Source organism: Callithrix jacchus, chromosome 8 (assembly GCF_049354715.1).
Source record: "Callithrix jacchus isolate 240 chromosome 8, calJac240_pri, whole genome shotgun sequence".
NCBI classification, from domain to species: domain Eukaryota; kingdom Metazoa; phylum Chordata; class Mammalia; order Primates; family Cebidae; genus Callithrix; species Callithrix jacchus.
Genome location: NC_133509.1, coordinates 25,719,543 through 25,737,393, shown reverse-complemented (window position 1 = coordinate 25,737,393; position 17,851 = coordinate 25,719,543).

The following is a 17,851-nucleotide window of genomic DNA, read 5'->3' as shown; positions in this document are numbered from 1 at the left end:
AGGTGAAACAGTGGATTCCTTCCCTGCCAAAAGTCCTTCCTCCTGAGATTTCTTCCTCTCCAAAATCTACAAAGGCAAAAAAGGCTCCAAGGAGCAGACAGGGCTTATTGCTGACACCCCAGCCCGTGCCTGAGCACACGTGGGCTAGCCTTAGTGTTGGTGTTCTCAGGCATTACTGCCTGTGCTCCTGTGTCGACCTGAAGAGGGAGGCACTATTATTTTTTTTTATTTTTTGAGATGAAGTTTGGCTCTTGTTGCCCAGGCTGGAGTGCAGTGGCGCGATCTCAGCTCACTGCAAACTCCACCTCCAGGGTTCAAGCAATTCTCCTGCCTCAGCCCCCCGTGTAGCTGGGATTACAGGTGCGCGCCACCATGCCAGGCTAATTTTTTGTATATTTAGTAGGAACTGGGTTTTACTGTGTTGGCCAAGCCGGTCTGGAGCTCCTGATCTCAGGTGAGGGGAGGCACTGTTATTATATCCATTTTACATCTGACAAATTGGAGGCTCAGGCTGATGAAGGTATGTGGCAAGAAAGTACAGGGGCTGGGCATGGTGGCTCACATCTGTAATTGCAACATTTTGGGAGACTGAGGTGGGAGGATCTCTTGAGCCCAGGAGTTTGAGACTAGCCTGGGCAACATAGTGAGACCCCATCTCTAAAAAAAAAATTTAGCCCGGTGTGGTGGCATCTGCCTATAGACCCATTTGTAGGAGGCTGAGGCATGAGGATTGCCTGTGCCCAGGAGTGTGCCTCACTGCCCGCCAGCCTGGGTGACAGAACAAGACCCTGTCTCAAAAAAAAAATACAAATAAAAAATAAAGTGCTGGAGACATTTGAATTCTGGGCCAGGTGTGGTGGTTCATGCCTGTAATCCCAGCACTTTGGGAGGCCAAGGTGGTTGGATCACCTGAGGTCAGGAGTTCAAGACCAGCCTGGCCAACATGGTGAAACCCCATCTCTACTAAAAATACAAAAATTAGCTGGGCGTGGTGGGGCATGCCTGTAATCCCAGCTACTCAGGAAGCTGAGGCAGGAGAATTGCTTGAATCTGGGAGGTGGAGGCTGCAGTGAGCCAAGATAGCACCTCTGCACTCCAGCCTGGGCAACAGAGCAAGACTCTGTCTCAAAAAGAAAAAACTTGAATTCCATTTGACATGACCTCAAGATTGGCATTCTCAGATCCCATGCTCTGGGGCGGGGCTGGCAAAGCAGTGCCTCCTATGTGAGGGAAAGGGAGAAGGCCCGATAGGGTGATGGCCCCTCTTGGACCTGGTTCAGCACTCGGAAGCCTAAGAGGAAGGGGCCTGTCTTCCCAAACATCCTATGACAACATGACACAGGCCCTTCTCTACCCCTGCCTCTGCTGGTCTTAAAACTTGGGGTGCAGCTGGGCACGGTGGCTCACACCTGTAATCCCGGCACTTTGGGAGGCCAAGGCAGGCAGATCAGGAGGTCGGGAGTTCAAGACCAGCCTGGCCAGCATAGTGAAATCCCGTCTCTACTAAAAATACAAAAAAATTAGCCAGGTGTGATGGTGGGTGCCTGTAATCCCAGCTACTCAGCAGGCTGAGGCAGGAGAATCACTTGAATCCAGGAGGTGGAGGTTGAGATCATGCCATTGCACTCTAGCCTGGGTGAAGAGCAAGACTCCGTCTAAAAAAAAACAAAACAAAACAAATGACAACAACAACAGCAAAACTTGGGGTGCATTTCAAAGGGGATAAACCTGAAGGCTTCTATTCAGGTGAGAGAAGGATCCAATGAGAGTCAGGTTACACCCAGAGATGTTCAAAGCTCTTGTCATGTGGCATGGGGACTCTTCCCTCCATGCCCGTAGGCCCCTCCAGTCCCATCTCCACAAGCTAAACATGCCCGTCTCTGTCCCCAAACCAGCAGCAGCTGTTGGGTTTTCAACTGGATTAAGTCCAGATCCCTTAATTTGGCATTCGGGTTACTCTGGGATCCCATCTTTGACTCTGTCTGGCTTCATTCTCTCACTAAGCAAGCTCTTTGCATCATCAAGTTAGGCTGCTCACTGTTCGCTAAATGCACTTGCTGCTTTCCTGCCTCCGGGGCTTTGCCCATGCTGTTCCCTGACCCTGGAATGCTTTTCATTCCCATCTTCTTATCATCCTGAAATCTTATCATCCTGGCTGGGGGCTGCGGCTCACACCTGCAATCCCAATACTTTGGGAGGCTGAGGCTGGCGGATCACCTGAGGTCAGGAGTTTGAGACCAGCCCAGCCAACATGGCGAAAACCTGTCTCTACTAAAAATACAAAAATTGGCCATGTGTGGCAATTACTCAGGAGGCTGAGGCAGAAGAATTGCTTGACCCCAGGAGGCGGAGGTTGTAGTGAGCTGAGATCACACCACTGCACTCCAGTCTGGGCAACAGAGCGAGACACTGTCTCAAGAAAATGTAAAAAAAGAAAAGAAAGAAATCTTACCATCCTTTTAAGCCGGTGGACCTTCCTTTTCCATAGCTTTTTTTTCCCCCTCTGTTAATCCCAGGGCACTTCACTTTGTACAGACCTTCTTCAGACCTTAACTTGCTGACTCGTGTGGATTATCTGCCTCTGCGTGCCTCTCCTGGATATTACATGTGAGGGCAGCAGCAGCATCCTATGCATTGCCACACCCCCCGAGGGCCATGTACTCGGTAGGTGCTCTAGGAATGCCTCTCGGACTGAAAGGCATGAATGGACTCCTAAAATCAGTGGGAAGCATTTCTGATCCAGGGGTACCTGCATTGGGACCACCACTTGCCCAATGCAGATAAATTATCCCAAACTAGGAAATAAAGCAAAAGGAGTATTATATGCCCTTTATTTTTTATTTTATTTATTTATTTTTTGAGACAGAGTTTCGCTCTTGTTACCCAGGCTGGAGTGCAATGGTGCGATCTCAGCTCACTTCAACCTCCACCTCCTGGGTTCAAGCAATTCTCCTGCCACAACCTCCCAAGTAGCTGGGACTACAGGCATGCGCCACCATGCCTAGCTAATTTTTGTATTTTTAGTAGAGATGGGGTTTCACCATGTTGACCAGGATGGTCTCCATCTCTTGACTTTGTAATCCACCCACCTCGGCCTTCCAAAGTGCTGGGATTATAGGCGTGAGCCACCACACCCGGCCCTATATGCCCTTTAAAAGTCTCCCTAGAGTTTGTCTGACTTACTATTTACCATTGATTAGTGCCCAGACTTAGTAAAAATTGACGTTAACTGTAGAAAATTGGTAATTTGCAAATGATTTCTATACACTTCAAAAAGAATAACCCTGAAGGTTGTGGTTTGATTGTCCTGCAGGACATTAACCAGTTTATATCTTACTTTGCCACCTTATTCCGGCATTCTTTCTTTCGCTGACTGTACTTCGTTTTCTAGTATCTTCCTTTGAACCAGCTTTGCCATTCTGCTGGGCTTCCTCATTGGTGAGTTAAACAGATCTTTCACTTGAAAGTTCGTAAAAGAGTTATGTCTTTAAAATTTTTGAAAATTATGCTTTGATATAACTTTGGACACATTAAAATAGTCTGGGGCACTTAAAAGATAAAGAATCCCAGCACTTTGGGAGGCCAAAGCAGGTGGATCACTTGAGCCCGGGAGTTCAAGATCAGCCTGGGCGACATGGCAAAGTCGGGTCTCTACAGAAAATAAAAATTAAAAGATTAGCCAGACATGGTAGTGCATACCCAGCTACTCAAGTGTCTGTGGCAGGAGGATTGCTTGAGCCGGAAAAGTTGAGGCTGCAGTGAGCCACGATCATGCCACTGCACTATAGCCTGGGTGACTGAAGACCCTGTCTCAAAAATGAAAACAAAAACAGATAAGAAACCCAAGTTCCACCTCTGCGATTCTGATCCAGAAACTTTTGGGTGGGAGTTTGCTGCCTGTTTTTTTAGTGCTCTCAGAGAATTCTAATTAATATTCAGAGCTGAGAACCTCTCTACTAAAGGGCAACTGCCTTTATCAGGCAAGCACTCATTGAATGTTCGCCATGACTGCCTGGCAATGTACACGCACCAGCCAGGAGCTCAAGTCTGTTGTGCGATGTGATTGTGTTTGTGAATAGCCACTGTACTCTAGCCTGGGCAACATGGTGATACTCTACCTCTTAAAAAAAAAAGCCATTGTTATAGTGAGCTCTGACAATGGAATTTCAGATTTGGGGATACAGATTTGGTGTAGTGGTACTCTGGGTGTTCCTGAAATCATACCAGCTTCACATTGGGCCTTTTGGATCATGAGAGGCCATAGTATACAATACCGGGTGTATCACTGTATTCGTTTCCTTGGCTGCTGTAACAAATGACCATACACTTACTAGCTGGCAACAAACACAGATTTATTATCTTACAGTTCTGGAGTTCAGAAGTCTGAAATAAGCCGTAATAGGCTAAAATCAGGGTGTGGCCAGGGCTGGTATTTTCTGCAGGATCCAAGGGAGAGTCTTTTTCTTGCCTCTTCTATCTCCTGGTAGCTGCCAGCATTCTTTGGCTCACAGCCCCATCACTTCAGTCTCTGCTTCCTTGGTCATGTGGCCTTCTCCAACCACTCGCTTTGATCTCCTCCCTCTCCCTCTTATAAAGACCCTTGTGATCACCTTGGGCCCACCCAGATAAACCAAGATAATCTCTTCATCTCAAGATCCTTAATCTAGTTGCATCTTCAAAGTCCCTTTTGCCACATAAGGTAACAGTCACACTTTCTGCGGACTGACGATGGACATTTGGGGAGGCATTGTTCAGCCTACTAGAGTCATCCTTCTCTGCAGCGTCAGGGTCCAAGACATCACTCCCTGCTGAGAGCTGACTGTTCCCCCTACCCCACATCCCTTGGAACCATGGGGGACCCACTGTGTTCTCAGTGTAGGGGATCAGAGAGAGCAAGTGGAAGTTTTGCAAACCTCCAAACCTACAGTTTCTCTACTGAAAACAGTAACAAAGTTGGAATTCCAGGAGACAAGAGGGTGGATTTAGAGGCAGCTCTGAATGGTGCCACTGCCTGTGGGTGGTCCATAAAGCCAGCATGGGTGTCTCCCTGCCACATAGGTCACTGCCACCCCTCTTCATCTGCCCTCTGGGCCGCAGCTTTATTTACTGTTGTGTTAAGTTGTTAAAATGAAAAAAAACCTGTCTGCTGTTTCTTTTCATAGATAATAGAAACTAGTTACGATTACTGCAGTTATGTCTCCATTAAGTAATTATGATCTGAGAGCTCCACAAAAGCCTGTCGGAGAATAGGCAGAAGGTTCGTTTTCCTCCCTGCATCTGAATGTTGCCCGGGTAAGCAGGGATTCCACGTGCGGTGGAAAGAGTCCTGTCTTCCATGGCCCTGTGCCAGGATGAATGGCTTGGCAAGCAGAGTCGGAGCTGGGATATCTGGCAAGCATGTGGGGAGGCCACACTCCCTTGAACAATGAACAACCTTCACATCTGAACACAGCAGCCATCGTCTCCCATCTGCATCCACGGCCTCCCCTCTATATGTGAACTCATTTCACCAGATCTTATTGTTTATAAACTCTCAAAGCATCCCCCATGTGCCCTCAATCCTCACAACAACCCTATGAGGCTGGCCAACTTAGTGTCATTTTCCCATTTTAAAGATGAGAAAACTGAAGCTGAAAGACATGAATGTTTGCTGTTACCTGGCTAGTGGGTGATGCGGTTGGGTGCAGAAGTGCCTCTTTCTTGACATCACTCAGTGCAAGGTGGCCCTGAGGTGGGAAGGGGGCATGCATTTTAGTGGGCAAGGCTTTCATCTTGTCATGGGCTGCCAGCAGCCCAGACTTCAGGAAGCATCTTTTTTTTTTTTTTTTTTTTTTTGAGACAGAATCTCACTCTGTCGCCCAGGCTGGAGTGCAGTAGCACGATCCTGGCTCACTGCAACCTCCACCTCCCGGGCTCAAGGGATTCTTCTGCCTCATCTTCCGAGTAGCTGGGACTACAAGCGAGTGCCACCATGCCTGGCTAATTTTTGTGTTTTCAGTAGAGACAGGGTTTCCCCATATTGGCCAGGCTGGTCTCGAACTCCCGACCTGAGGTGATCCACCCACCTTGGCCTCCCAAAGTGCTGGGATTACAGGCGTGAGCCACCTTGCCTGGCCAGGAAGCTCCTCTTTAAGAAAGCTACTCGCTTCCCATACCTCTTCCTGCCCTCCTCTGGGTTCTCACTCTCTTCTAATCCTGCCAGAGACACTCAACAAATGCCACGCCCCCTTAGCAAGACTGCTTCTGCGTCCACAGTACAGGCTTGGGGGCAGATGAAGCACAGTTACTTATTCAAAGAAGTGAGTGAGGTAACGTACTCTGAATGGATTTTATCCCTAATTGAACAGGCATGTAAGGTTGCTGTGGGTGCTGAGGGATGTCCCACCAGGACACAAGCCCACTGGCTTTTCGTAAAGCATCAGGATCAAAGGCAAAGAAAGCTCTACTCACACTGACAGGAGGAAGAGAGCCTCCTTGGAGGACCTGGAAAACAATTTGGCGCCTTGTTTTGGTGTAACTGGAAAGCTGCCCTAACTGGGAGCCTGGGGTTGGCCGAGGCAGGCATGTGGGTCTGCTGTGCAGATCAGCAATGCCCTAGGCTCAGCGGTCCCTGCCTGCTCCCACCAAAGGGGCCCGGACATCCCACCCATCCTTTATTTGAAAATCTTCCACTCCCTTGCCGGCAATAGATAGAGCCCACCTGGAGACTTATGATGAAAACACTCAACAGACCAGGGAACCCATTGGGGAGGGAATACAGTGGAGCAGGGGGTCACAGATGGAATTCAGGAGGTGTGTGGCTGGGATGAGTTATAATAAAAAAGGACATCTCTATTTTCCCTACCCTTTACCTGGAGATCAGCATCTCCTTCCATCATGAATGCAGACAACAAACCCCAGCAGTTTCAGCAGCACTTGGCATCTGTCCCACAGAATTCACTGATATTTTCATATCACATCACAACTGTTACTGGTGTCTTGAGATATGGTTTATATTCCTCACTACTTCAGAATTATGGTAGTTATTAGACACACTGCACCACTGGATTTTTTTTTTTTTTTTGGCAATGGAATCTCACTCAGGCTGGAGTGCAGCGGCATGATCATGGCTCACTGCAACCTCTACCTCCTGGGTTCAAGTGATTCTCCTGCCCCAGCCTCCTGAGTAACTGAGATTATAGTCACATGCCATCACAGCCAGCTACGTTTTGGTATTTTTAGTAGAGACGGGGTTTCACCATGTTGGCCAGGCTGGTCTCGAACTCCTGACCTCAAGTGATTTTCCTGTCTCAGATTCCCAAAGTGCTGGGATCACAGGCATGAGCCACCATGCACAGCACACTGCTGGATCTTAATTCATGAGTTAATAAAGAAAAATATATTTCTATTTCACAATTCAAAATTATTTTGATAACCAAATCTCAATATAATTGGTTGCCTTTGTAATTCTGTTATTCTGTTTTTTTCTTTGTTTTTATTTTAGAAAAGTTCTCAGTCTCTCACCCAGGCAGGAGTGCAGTGGCACAATCTTGGCTTACTGCAGCCTTAATCTCTCAGGCCCAGGTGATCCTCCCACCTCAGCCTCTCAAGTAACTGGGACCATGGGTATGTGCTACCATGCCCAGCTAATTTTTAAAGTATGTTGTAGAGATGGTCTCACTATGTTGCCCAGGCTGGTCTTGAACTCCTGTGCTCAACAATCCTCCTGCCTCAGCCTCTCAAGGTGTTGGGACTATAGGTGTGAGCCACCATGCCCAGCTTCAGTATGTATTTTTGGAAATGTATTTAAAAACATTATTCTGAGCAGGGGTCCACGGCACCAAGAAAGTAAAAATGTGAAGAACTCATGCATACAAAGTAACTTTACAGAAGGTGAGACTAGAGGCTATCACTTAGGAGGAGAATGTCTTGTTGAAAACATACTTTCAGCTGGGCACAATGACTCATGCCTATAATCCCAGCACTTTGGGAGGCCAAGGTGGGCAGATCACCTGAGGTCAGGAGTTTGAGACGAGCCTGGCCAAATGGTGAAACCCTGTCTCTACTAAAAATACAAAAATTACCCAGTCGTGGTGGCGGGTGCCTATAATCCCAACTACTCAGGAGGCTGAAGCAGGAGAATCGCTTGAATTCAGGAGACAGAGATTGCAGTGAGCTGAGATCATGCCCCTGCACTCCAAAAAAAAAAAAAAGAAAGAAAGAAAATATACTCTCTAGATAGGGCATGGTGGTTCATGCCTGTAATCCCACCACTAAGGTGGGAGAATCCTTTGAGCCCAGGAGTATGAGACTACGCTGGGCAATAGACAGACACGCCTCTACCCCATCTTTACAATTTTTTTCTTTAAATTAGCAGGGTGTGGTAGTACCTGCCAATAGTCCCAGCTACTCAGGAGGCTGAGGTGGGAGGATCTCTTGATACTGGAGTCTGAGGTGAGCTATGATCATACCACTGCACTCCAGTCTGAGTAAGAATGAGAACCTGTCTCAAAAACAAAAAAGAAAAACATTTTTTAAAATTACAGATTCTAAGGCTCTGTCACAGGCCAGGCTCTCTGGGAAGCAGACCCCGAGATGGAGTTTAGAGTTCAGAGAGTTTGTCAGTGTTTTGAGGATCTACAGTTGCGGAAGGGAGGGATGGAAAGCCGGATTGGACAGTCTCAAGAGAAGCCTCAGCAGACCCTTTGGGGAGCTCTGAAGGTGGGATGCTCCTTCGGAGTTGCTCTAAGGTGGGGTGAGGGGGCCAGGTCTTTCTGCCCCGTGTTGATCAGTCATTAGATGCAGTTACCCCAGGAAGGGATCTGACCTTGGGCAAGGCTGCTGTCTCCAGCTGAGGCACCTCTCAGACAGGACTGCCGGCTAGCTGAGGGCTTCCTGCCAGCAGCTGGGGAGAAAGTCATTCATTCCTGCGGGAGGGTCTGGGTGGTGACTCCAGAGTCCACTGCAGGCTTCCACTGCAGAATTATTGTAGCTAAATTCCTGAATGCAGTCCAGATTCTGTCATTTTTAAAGTTCTGTCAATGATTCGGATGGTCTGCCTGGTTTGGAAGCCCTTGATTCCAGGTAGAGATCATGGAGTCTGAGGGACTTGGTTCAAGGCGATTCCACTGGTCAGTGGCAGAGCCAGGAGGGTGCTGACCTGACCTTGGCCATGGCCTCTCTTGACTTTTAACTTTCATTCAACAGATATTTATTGAGAATCTGCCACCACCACGTGAGGCACTGAGGATGCACTAGTGAGCAAAAGAGACACAGTCCCTGTCCCCCACAATTCTCTCAGCTGGGCCTGCATCCGCTCAAATATTGCTCATGGGACTGTGTGCATTGGCAATTTCTATCAACGTCATAAATGTACCTACTCGGCATTTCCACTTCTAGGTATTTATCCTACAGCTAAACCTCCATATGGGTGAAGTGACATACGTATAAGGATATTCACATATTCACCAGAAATTCTTTATAATAGTAAAAACCTGGAAACCACCTAGAGGTTGATCAATGGGGTTCTGGTTGAATAAACCATAGTAGATACAAAGGAATCCTAGGTAAACATTAAAAATAAAAGAAGCACCTTTCTATATACTGACATAAAAAAAAAAAAAAAAAAGCTCCCAAGGCGTATCGGTGAGGAAAAAAAGGAAGATACAGATAATACCAGTTATGACATGCCACCATTTGGGTGAAAAATAAGAAAAGACAGATGCGAATTTGTTAGGGTTTTCAGTGAACCAAGAGCTTTATCAAAGACGGAAACAGTCAGTCCAAATAGAAAAACAGAAACTACTCAAGGTTTTTCACACAGAGATCATTTAATTCAGGAACTTGGTTCAGCAAGTGATACAAGAGCTAAGAAATTACATACACCTATCAGCTGACCCAGGGCCTTGGGAAATAGCAGACCCAGGGCTTAGCCTCCCAGATACAGAGAACAGAAGAAGAGGATTAGGAGTGCAGGCTAGCCTGGGTGATATGCAGGCTAGCATAATGGTGTCCAGGATAATACTTTTAATAAATGCATAGAGTATGTCCCAGAGGCCACGTAAGAGATAGCCATGGTGCTTGTCTCTAGGAGTTAGAGGCTGGGAAGGAGACCTAGTTTATATGGGGTGCCCTTTGATTTACTTTGAAATTTTGTACCATGAGTGTATGTTGCCTATTTGAAACAAGACATACTTGCCTGACATTCATATTTAGCGTATTGGTAAGGGCAAAGCCATTATATTTTTTCACTGGAAAACATCCTCCTGGAAATGAAATGCCAGCAAAATCTCCCCACTCATCTCCTGTAATTATACCCCCGGAAGACAGTACAGCAATTTTTTCTGTGCATGCTTTTCACAAGTGTCCTCTTCAAACCCTCCTGGGACTGCCTTGTCCTGGAGAGGAGGAAGCGCAGCCCAGAGAAAAGGCAGAAGCTACGGGAGTGGGAAGGATGCTTTCCTCTCATCAGCAGCTGGCTTGCTGCATGATTTCACACCACATCTGTGGCCACTTAGGAAGCTGCCGGCCAGAAGGGCTCAGCTGGCAGCCCAGAGCCGTGGTGCCTGCCAGCGCAGGCCCGAAGGGGCTGTTTCACCCTTAGGGGAACAGCACACGCTGGCTGCCATTCGCCAAAGCCCTGGGTGCCACAAGGGAGGAAGATGTGGGCTCCTGGGCTCTGCCCTCAACTGGCAAGTTCTGGAATGCCATAAAGAAGATGCATAATGGAAGAAGTCGAAGGGCCAGCTCTTCTCATTGACAATTAACCCTGGTGAACTATATGAGGCACGGGAAGTATAACCAACTTGCCCAAGGTCACACCACCTGCAATGACAGAGGTGGGATTCAGCCCAGATCTGGGTAAGATTATGAGACCAGCCCTTTCACTGTGCAGACAGGGATACTCCGCCACTGAGGGTCACAGGGGCACCAGCCCAAGGGGCTCTGGCCTTCCATGTCGCCTCCCTTGTCCCTTAGGGCTCTCAACTCAGACTGCCCCAGCTCTTCTCCAACTCTCAGAGCCTGTCTTCTCTGCTATCAAGCGGGACTTTACTACATATCTAAAAGGTTGTTAAGAGGTTTAAATCTGTCAGTGACTAGCAAGCATTTAGCACTTAGTGGGCTCAACAAATGTAAGTTCATTTCTTCCTTCTCTTTTAGTATCTTAATTCCTGCTCCTCGTACTGAAGACTTGCAGCATTACTAGAGGCTCGGACAAGAACACTGACCTCTCTACAAAAGCCTCGGGCTGTACCGGAATCCCACGGTCGGGCTGGGGGTGCATATGTGGCTCCTTCTGCCCTGAAATCCAGATCCATGCTTGATTGGCATGCCGTCTTCCCTCCTCACTCAAGGCACAGAATTCAAGCTGGGTTAACTTTCCCTGCTATTAACATTTCCATGAACGCTTCCCCAGCTATTTTCATCAATTCGGAACAATTTTCTTAAGAAGAAAGGGAAACACCCTCTCAGCTTCAGCCTCCTGCTCCTCCAGGTTCTCTGGCAGATGAAATTCCATTTGCACATCTGGGACTCTGCTCAGCTCCCTGGTTCCTGTCCCCACAGAACAAGGTGCTCTCAGTAAGTGACCAGATCCAATGCCCAGGGTGCAGGTTGCACCTCTGTTTCTAAGATGAGTCTCCCAGGCAAGTGTCCCGGGCCTGTCTCCTGGCCCCAAAGCTCTTCTCTCTGCCTGGCGGAGGCCATTTGGTCCTCGTGTGTGCTGTCTCTGTCCTCTCTGGGTTGATGCTGTCCATGGCTGATACTGAGGGGAGGCACCTGCAGCTGTCATTTATCTCAGTGACTTCATTCAGGTCAGCTTTGCTGTGGGCTTCGTCTGACTTCCAGCCTGGAGGAGCCCCTCTATCTTGTGAGGGGCCCTGGCCCCCTATTTCCCCAGGGCTTCATAGTCTATCTGGGTGATAGGCACGTAGTGAGGTGATCACAGCCCAGTGTGGCCAAGGCTCTGCAGGAGCAATGCAGGAGGAACTCAGGGGAAAAACAAATAAAGGAAGAAGCACTGAATTTTCCAAGATGAGACGAATCAAGGACAGCAGGGTGTGTCTTCCCTGCTTTGTCTTCCCATGCTCCCTGCATGGGCCTCAGCTGAGGTGACTCTAATGGCTGCAGGTGACTTGAAGATTTGGGCGTCTGGGCTGGGCTGGCTGAAGAGTGGGTTCAGCTGGGACTGTCGACCGAAGTGCTTATTTGTGATCTCAGCCTGGTGATCTCAGGAAGGACAGCTGGACTTTTTTTTTTTTTTTTTAAGAGAAAAAAGAAAGAAAGGAAGAAAAAGATAGTAAAGAAAGAGAAAGAAAGAAAAAGAATAAAAGAGAGAGAGAAAGAGGAAGAGAAAGAGGGAGAGAGAACGGAAGTGTTGCTCTATTACCCAGGCTAGAATGCAGTCTAAAAATGGGTATTAAAATCCTCTTTTATGCCAATAAATGTGCTTAACAACGGAGACAGGAAGGAATAAGGGAGGAAAATAACAAACAAGCAGCCAACTAATATTAAACCTGTGAAATGCTTTGCAATTGCTGAGGAGTGATTTACTTCCAATTATGTGGTAACTTTTAGAATAGGTGTGATGTGATACTGAGAAAAATGTATGTTTTGTGTATGTGGGGTGGAGAGTTCTGTAAATGTTTATTAAGTTTACTTATTTCAGGTCTGAGTTCAAGTCCTGGATATCCTTGTTAATTTTCTGTCTGATTGATCTGTCTAATATTGACAATGTGATGTTAAAGTCTCCCACTATTATTGTGTGGGAGTCTAAGTCTCTTTATAAGTCATTAAGAACTTGTCTTATGTATCTGGGTGCTCCTGTATTGGGTGCGTATATATTTAGGATTGTTAGCTCTTCTTGTTGCATTGATCCTTTTACCATTATGTAATGGCCTTCTTTGTCTCTTTTGGTCTTCATTGCTTTAAAGTCTATTTTATCAGAGACAAGAATTGCATTCCTTTTTTTTGTTTGTTTGTTTTTGTTTTTGCTCTCCATGTGGTTGGTAAATCTTCCTCCATCGCTTTGTTTTGAGTCTTTGTGTATCCTTGCATGTGAGATGGGTCTGGATGCAAGCATACTGATGGGTTTTGACTTTTTATCCAATTTGCCTGTCTGTGTCTTTCAATTGGGGCATTAGTCCATTTAAATTTGGGATTGATATTGATATACATGAGTTTAATACTGCCATTTGATGCTAGCTGGCTGTTTTGCCCATTAGTTGATGTAGATTCTTTATTATGGTGATGCTCTTTACCTTTTGGTATGTTTTTGGAATGGCTGATACTGGTTGCTCCTTTCTGTGTGTAATGCTTCTTTCAGAAGCTCTTGTAAAGCAGGCCTGGTGGTGATGAAATCTCTGAGTACTTGCTTGTTGCAAAAAATTTTATTTTTCCTTCACTTATGAAGCTCAGTTTGGCTGGATATGAAATTCTGGGTTGAAAGTTCTTTTCTTTAAGGATGTTGAATATTGGTCCCCACTCTCTTCTGGCTTGTAGAGTTTCTGCTGAGAGATCTGCTGTGAGTCTGATGGGCTTCCCTTTGTGGGTAACCTGACCTTTCTCTCTGGCTGCCCTTAGTATTTTCTCCTTCATTTCAACCCTGGTGAATCTAACGATTATGTGCCTTGGGGTTGCTCTTCTTGAGGAATATCTTCTTCAGTCCAGACAGCTGGACTTTTTACATGGTATCGGGGGTTCAAGCATGAGTGTTCCCAAAGAACAAGGCAGAAGTTGCTTGGCCTTTTATGACTTAGCCTAAGAGGATAAGCATACCTCCAACATACTCTATTGGGCACAGCCGTCATAAGACCAACCAGATTGAAGGGGCAGGGACAAAGAATTCATCTCTTGAGGCAAAAATCTTGCAGCCATGTTTTAAAACTGCCACAGAAGTTTCCCCAGAAGAGGTAACCCTTGAGCTGGATTTTGAAGGCAGAGCAAAAGTTTGTCAGACAGACAACATGACAAGGGTGTCCAAGCTGAGGGGTCAGGATATGCAAAGACCAGGGCACAGGAGTGGACTGCATGACATGTGGTAAGTCCCACCAGACTTCCCAGGAGCTCAGCACACAGACCCTTCCTGCCAACTCAGACAGCCGTTGCCGGCTGGTCGTTCCCCTAGTGCTAAGAGCCTGCCCCAGAGCTCATACCCCACCCTGTCAGCCAAGGGCTTACCCAGATCAGAGGTTGAGTGGCAAATCCACATCCCAGTGGCCTGGCCTTACCTAGCTCCTGAGGCTGTGGGGAGCATACAGGGAGATGCCACCTGGGAACGGCTTTGAATGAAGTTTAGTCAGACTCCGTGTCTGTGTTCTCAACTCCAGCTCTTGACTTAGAAACCCCTGAGGCCCAGCCAGAGCTTTCTTGGTTTGGTTTTTCAAGGTACTCCAGATCCATTGGCTTGAATCCCGGCAGTTCTTTACATAATGCTTAGTCCTTTTGAGTGGAGGCATAAGAACTCAGGCTAGATTAAGGAAAAAAGGGAAATTATTCATTCTCATAACTGGAATATTCCAGGAGTAAATCCTGGAGTTTAAACAATATTAGAATTCTCTTTCTCTGTTTCTTATCTGTCCATTTCTTTGTGTTGGCTTTATTTTCAGGCAGAGTCCGCAAAGTACCAATGATGACCCCACAGTGCTAGGCTTAACTAATGCCCACAGCCAGCAAACCCGGACAAAAGAGAGCACCTTCTCCCTAAATGCTCCAGCTGCAGTCCCAGAGAGGGCTCTGATTGGCTTAGCTTGGATCATGTGCCTGTTCCAGAACTGATCACCATGGCCATGAAGTTATAGTACTGTAATTGACTATGATTGAGTCAAGGGCTGGCCCCTGGTAGACTTATGGGTTAGCTCCATAGTAACCACATAGAATCCCTTCATTTCAAGAAATAGGAGCTCTGTAACCTGAAGAGGGAGGGAAAATGTAAAAGGCAGATGAAATTTAGTGGTCACAGCCTCAGGGTCACTAGTAGAGTTTTACAATTTGAGTATTGCATAAAGCAAGGATAGAGTACCTTCCTTGTCTGCCCAGAAAATGTCTTTTTCTTATTCATACAAAGGCAGCCCCATGAACACATGCCCTACTTTGCAAAGTCTACCCCACTGTCATTTCCCCAGTGCTCCAGCACTGCCTGTAAACACCACCTGCTTCCTTCAAGTCCCAGTTCCAGTGCCCGCTGCTCCACGAACAGGCCAGGATGAATCTAAAGTTCCCCATGTGCCCACAGAGTTACAACATCTGTGTCGGTCATGATTGTCCAGTTGTGGTTCCTTGTCTGTCTCCCTTTCTGGCCTGACAGGTTCCACAAGACAAGAATATATCCAAGCCAGGGAGTGTATCAAGGCCCTCTCAGGCCAGGTGGAGATGCACAGGTAGGGTCTGCTTAGTGGGTGGGAAGAGAACAGAATTGTTCTCATTGTTGCTCCAGATTCTTTCCAGACTGTTCCCTGCATATCTGCAATGAGAGGCTACTGGCCTGATCCATGCACCTCCTGTCTCACTTCTGCCAGCCACTGGAGACAAAGAGGTCTTGAATGATGCACCCACAGGGCCACCACCCAAAGCTGGGCTCCAAAGATCAACAGCCCTTCTTCAGGAGGCCTCGGGGGAAGAGGAGGTGGCTGGGATCCATCTGGCCTCACTGAGGCTGCTGGGCAATTGCTCTAGGGCTCAGCTCTAGCTCCTGATGAAAACCAGATCTGGGAGCTTGGAGCCTTTGGTGAAACTGGATACCTGTTAATGTAGACAAAGGAAATATACTGTGGGAGGGAGGCTGGGCTGGGCAGTAAGGTTGAGCTTTCCTTCTGAAAGGCCCCAGGAGCCCTTGCCATGTGTGGTGATGACAGCCCTGGGAAACAGGAGCCTCATGGAGACTGGAGAAGCACACCCACCTCTCTGTCACTTTCTCCCTCTTCCCTTCTCTGTTTCATGTATTCAGATGGAAGACCTGGATTCAGTTCCAGGACTAACTTTTATTCATTTCGGGTGAATTACTTAACCTTTCTCTCTGAACCTCAGTTTGATCATCCGTAAAGTGGGAGTGAAAACAGTAGCTACCTAGCTGGGTTACTGTAGGATTAAAGGTGAAAATGCATGAAAGTGCTTAGCACAAGGCCTGGAACATAGTAAGCCCTTACTAAATGTCAGTGATTGTTACGCTCTCTCCCTCCCTCCATTTCTATGAAAAGTTATTTGATACCATTAAGCCATAAACACAACACTTGATGATCACAGCAAGAAAAATATTTTGTGTAGGGACACAAAATGGCCGATGGGATGGCAAGAGCACTGGCCCTAGGGTAAGACATCCTGAGGTTGTAATCGCAGCTCTGCCATTTACAAACTGGGTCATTTACGCGAAGGACTTAACTTCTTTGAACTTCAGTAAAATGGGGACAGTCCTGATACCTGGCCTGCTTATGTCCCCAGGTTTCTGTGTGTCACACATGGGATACATTTGTAAAGGGGCACCAGAAACCAGGCAGAACCATACACCCTGGTAATCATTATTTATGCTTCCAGTGTTGTGCGTTCCTTCTTGCTGTCCCCTTTTCTCCGTTTGGTTCTTTTCTTTTTCCAGTCATGAGTGGAATAAACTTCGTGGAGTCCTAGAGTGTTAAAGATGGAAAGGACAGCGGTCCTATTAGAAATCACCTGGGAATCCAAGATGGACGATCACTAGCAGCTCAGGCTTGTAGCTCCCAGTGAAAGCGCAGAGAATGAGAGGACGCCACACTTTCAGACGAATTTTTGTTGCTCACGGACCAGGAGATTCCCAGCCAGTGCGACTCTTGTGGCCAGCGTGGCGGTTTTGCCAGCGCCCCAGAGGGGAGGGTCTCAGTGCAGAGTAAACAGGACTGGGTCCCCTTCTGGTCGACATTTGGAGCTCCGCGAAGGCAGAGTCACCCATTTAGCTGATTGAAGAGGGATTCGGGAGGGAAGCCAGACCGGAGACTCCCGGGCAGAAAAGCACCAAGAATCTTGATGCCGCTGTTTTAGCTGGCACAGTGGGTTGCTCAGATTTCGGTGCTGGGAATTAACAAGTTGGACATCTACTCAGAGACCTAATTTGAAGGTCGGTAATTACAAAGACAACAGGTGGATAAATTTACAATGATGGGAAGAAACCAGCATAAAAAGGTTGAGAATACTCAAAATCAGAATGCCTCTCCCTCTACAGAGGATCACAGTTCCTTATCAACAAGGGAACAAGGCCTGATGGAGAACGAGTGCGTTCCATTAACAGAATCAGGCTTCAGAACATGGATAATAAGAAACTTCTGTGAGTTAAAAGAACCTGTTCTAGCCCAATGTAAAGAAACTAAGAACCTTGAGAAAAGGTCTGACAAAATCCTAACGAGAATAGACAATTTAGAGAGGAATATAAGTGAATTAATGGAACTGAAGAATACAATACGAGAACTCCGAGAAGTATGCACAGGTTTTAACAGTCGAATTGATCAAGCAGAAGAAAGGATATCAGAGGTCGAAGACCAACTTAATGAAATGGAACAAGAAGACAAGATCAGAGAAGAAACAGTAAAAAGGAATGAGCAAAGTCTCCAAGAAATATAAGACTATGTGAAAAGGCCTAATTTACATTTGACAGGTATATCTGAATGTCATGAAGAGAATGAATCCAAGCTGGAAAACCTAGTAAGGTGGGACAATACTCAACTCCAGGTAATACAGAGAACACCACAAAGATATTCCTCAAGTAGAGCAACCCCAAGACACATAATCGTTAGATTCACCAGGGTTGAAATAAAGGAGAAAATTCTAAGGGTAACTAGAGAGAAAGGTCAGGTTACCCATAAAGGGAAGCCTATCAGACTCACAGCAGATCTCTCAGCCGAAACCCTATGAA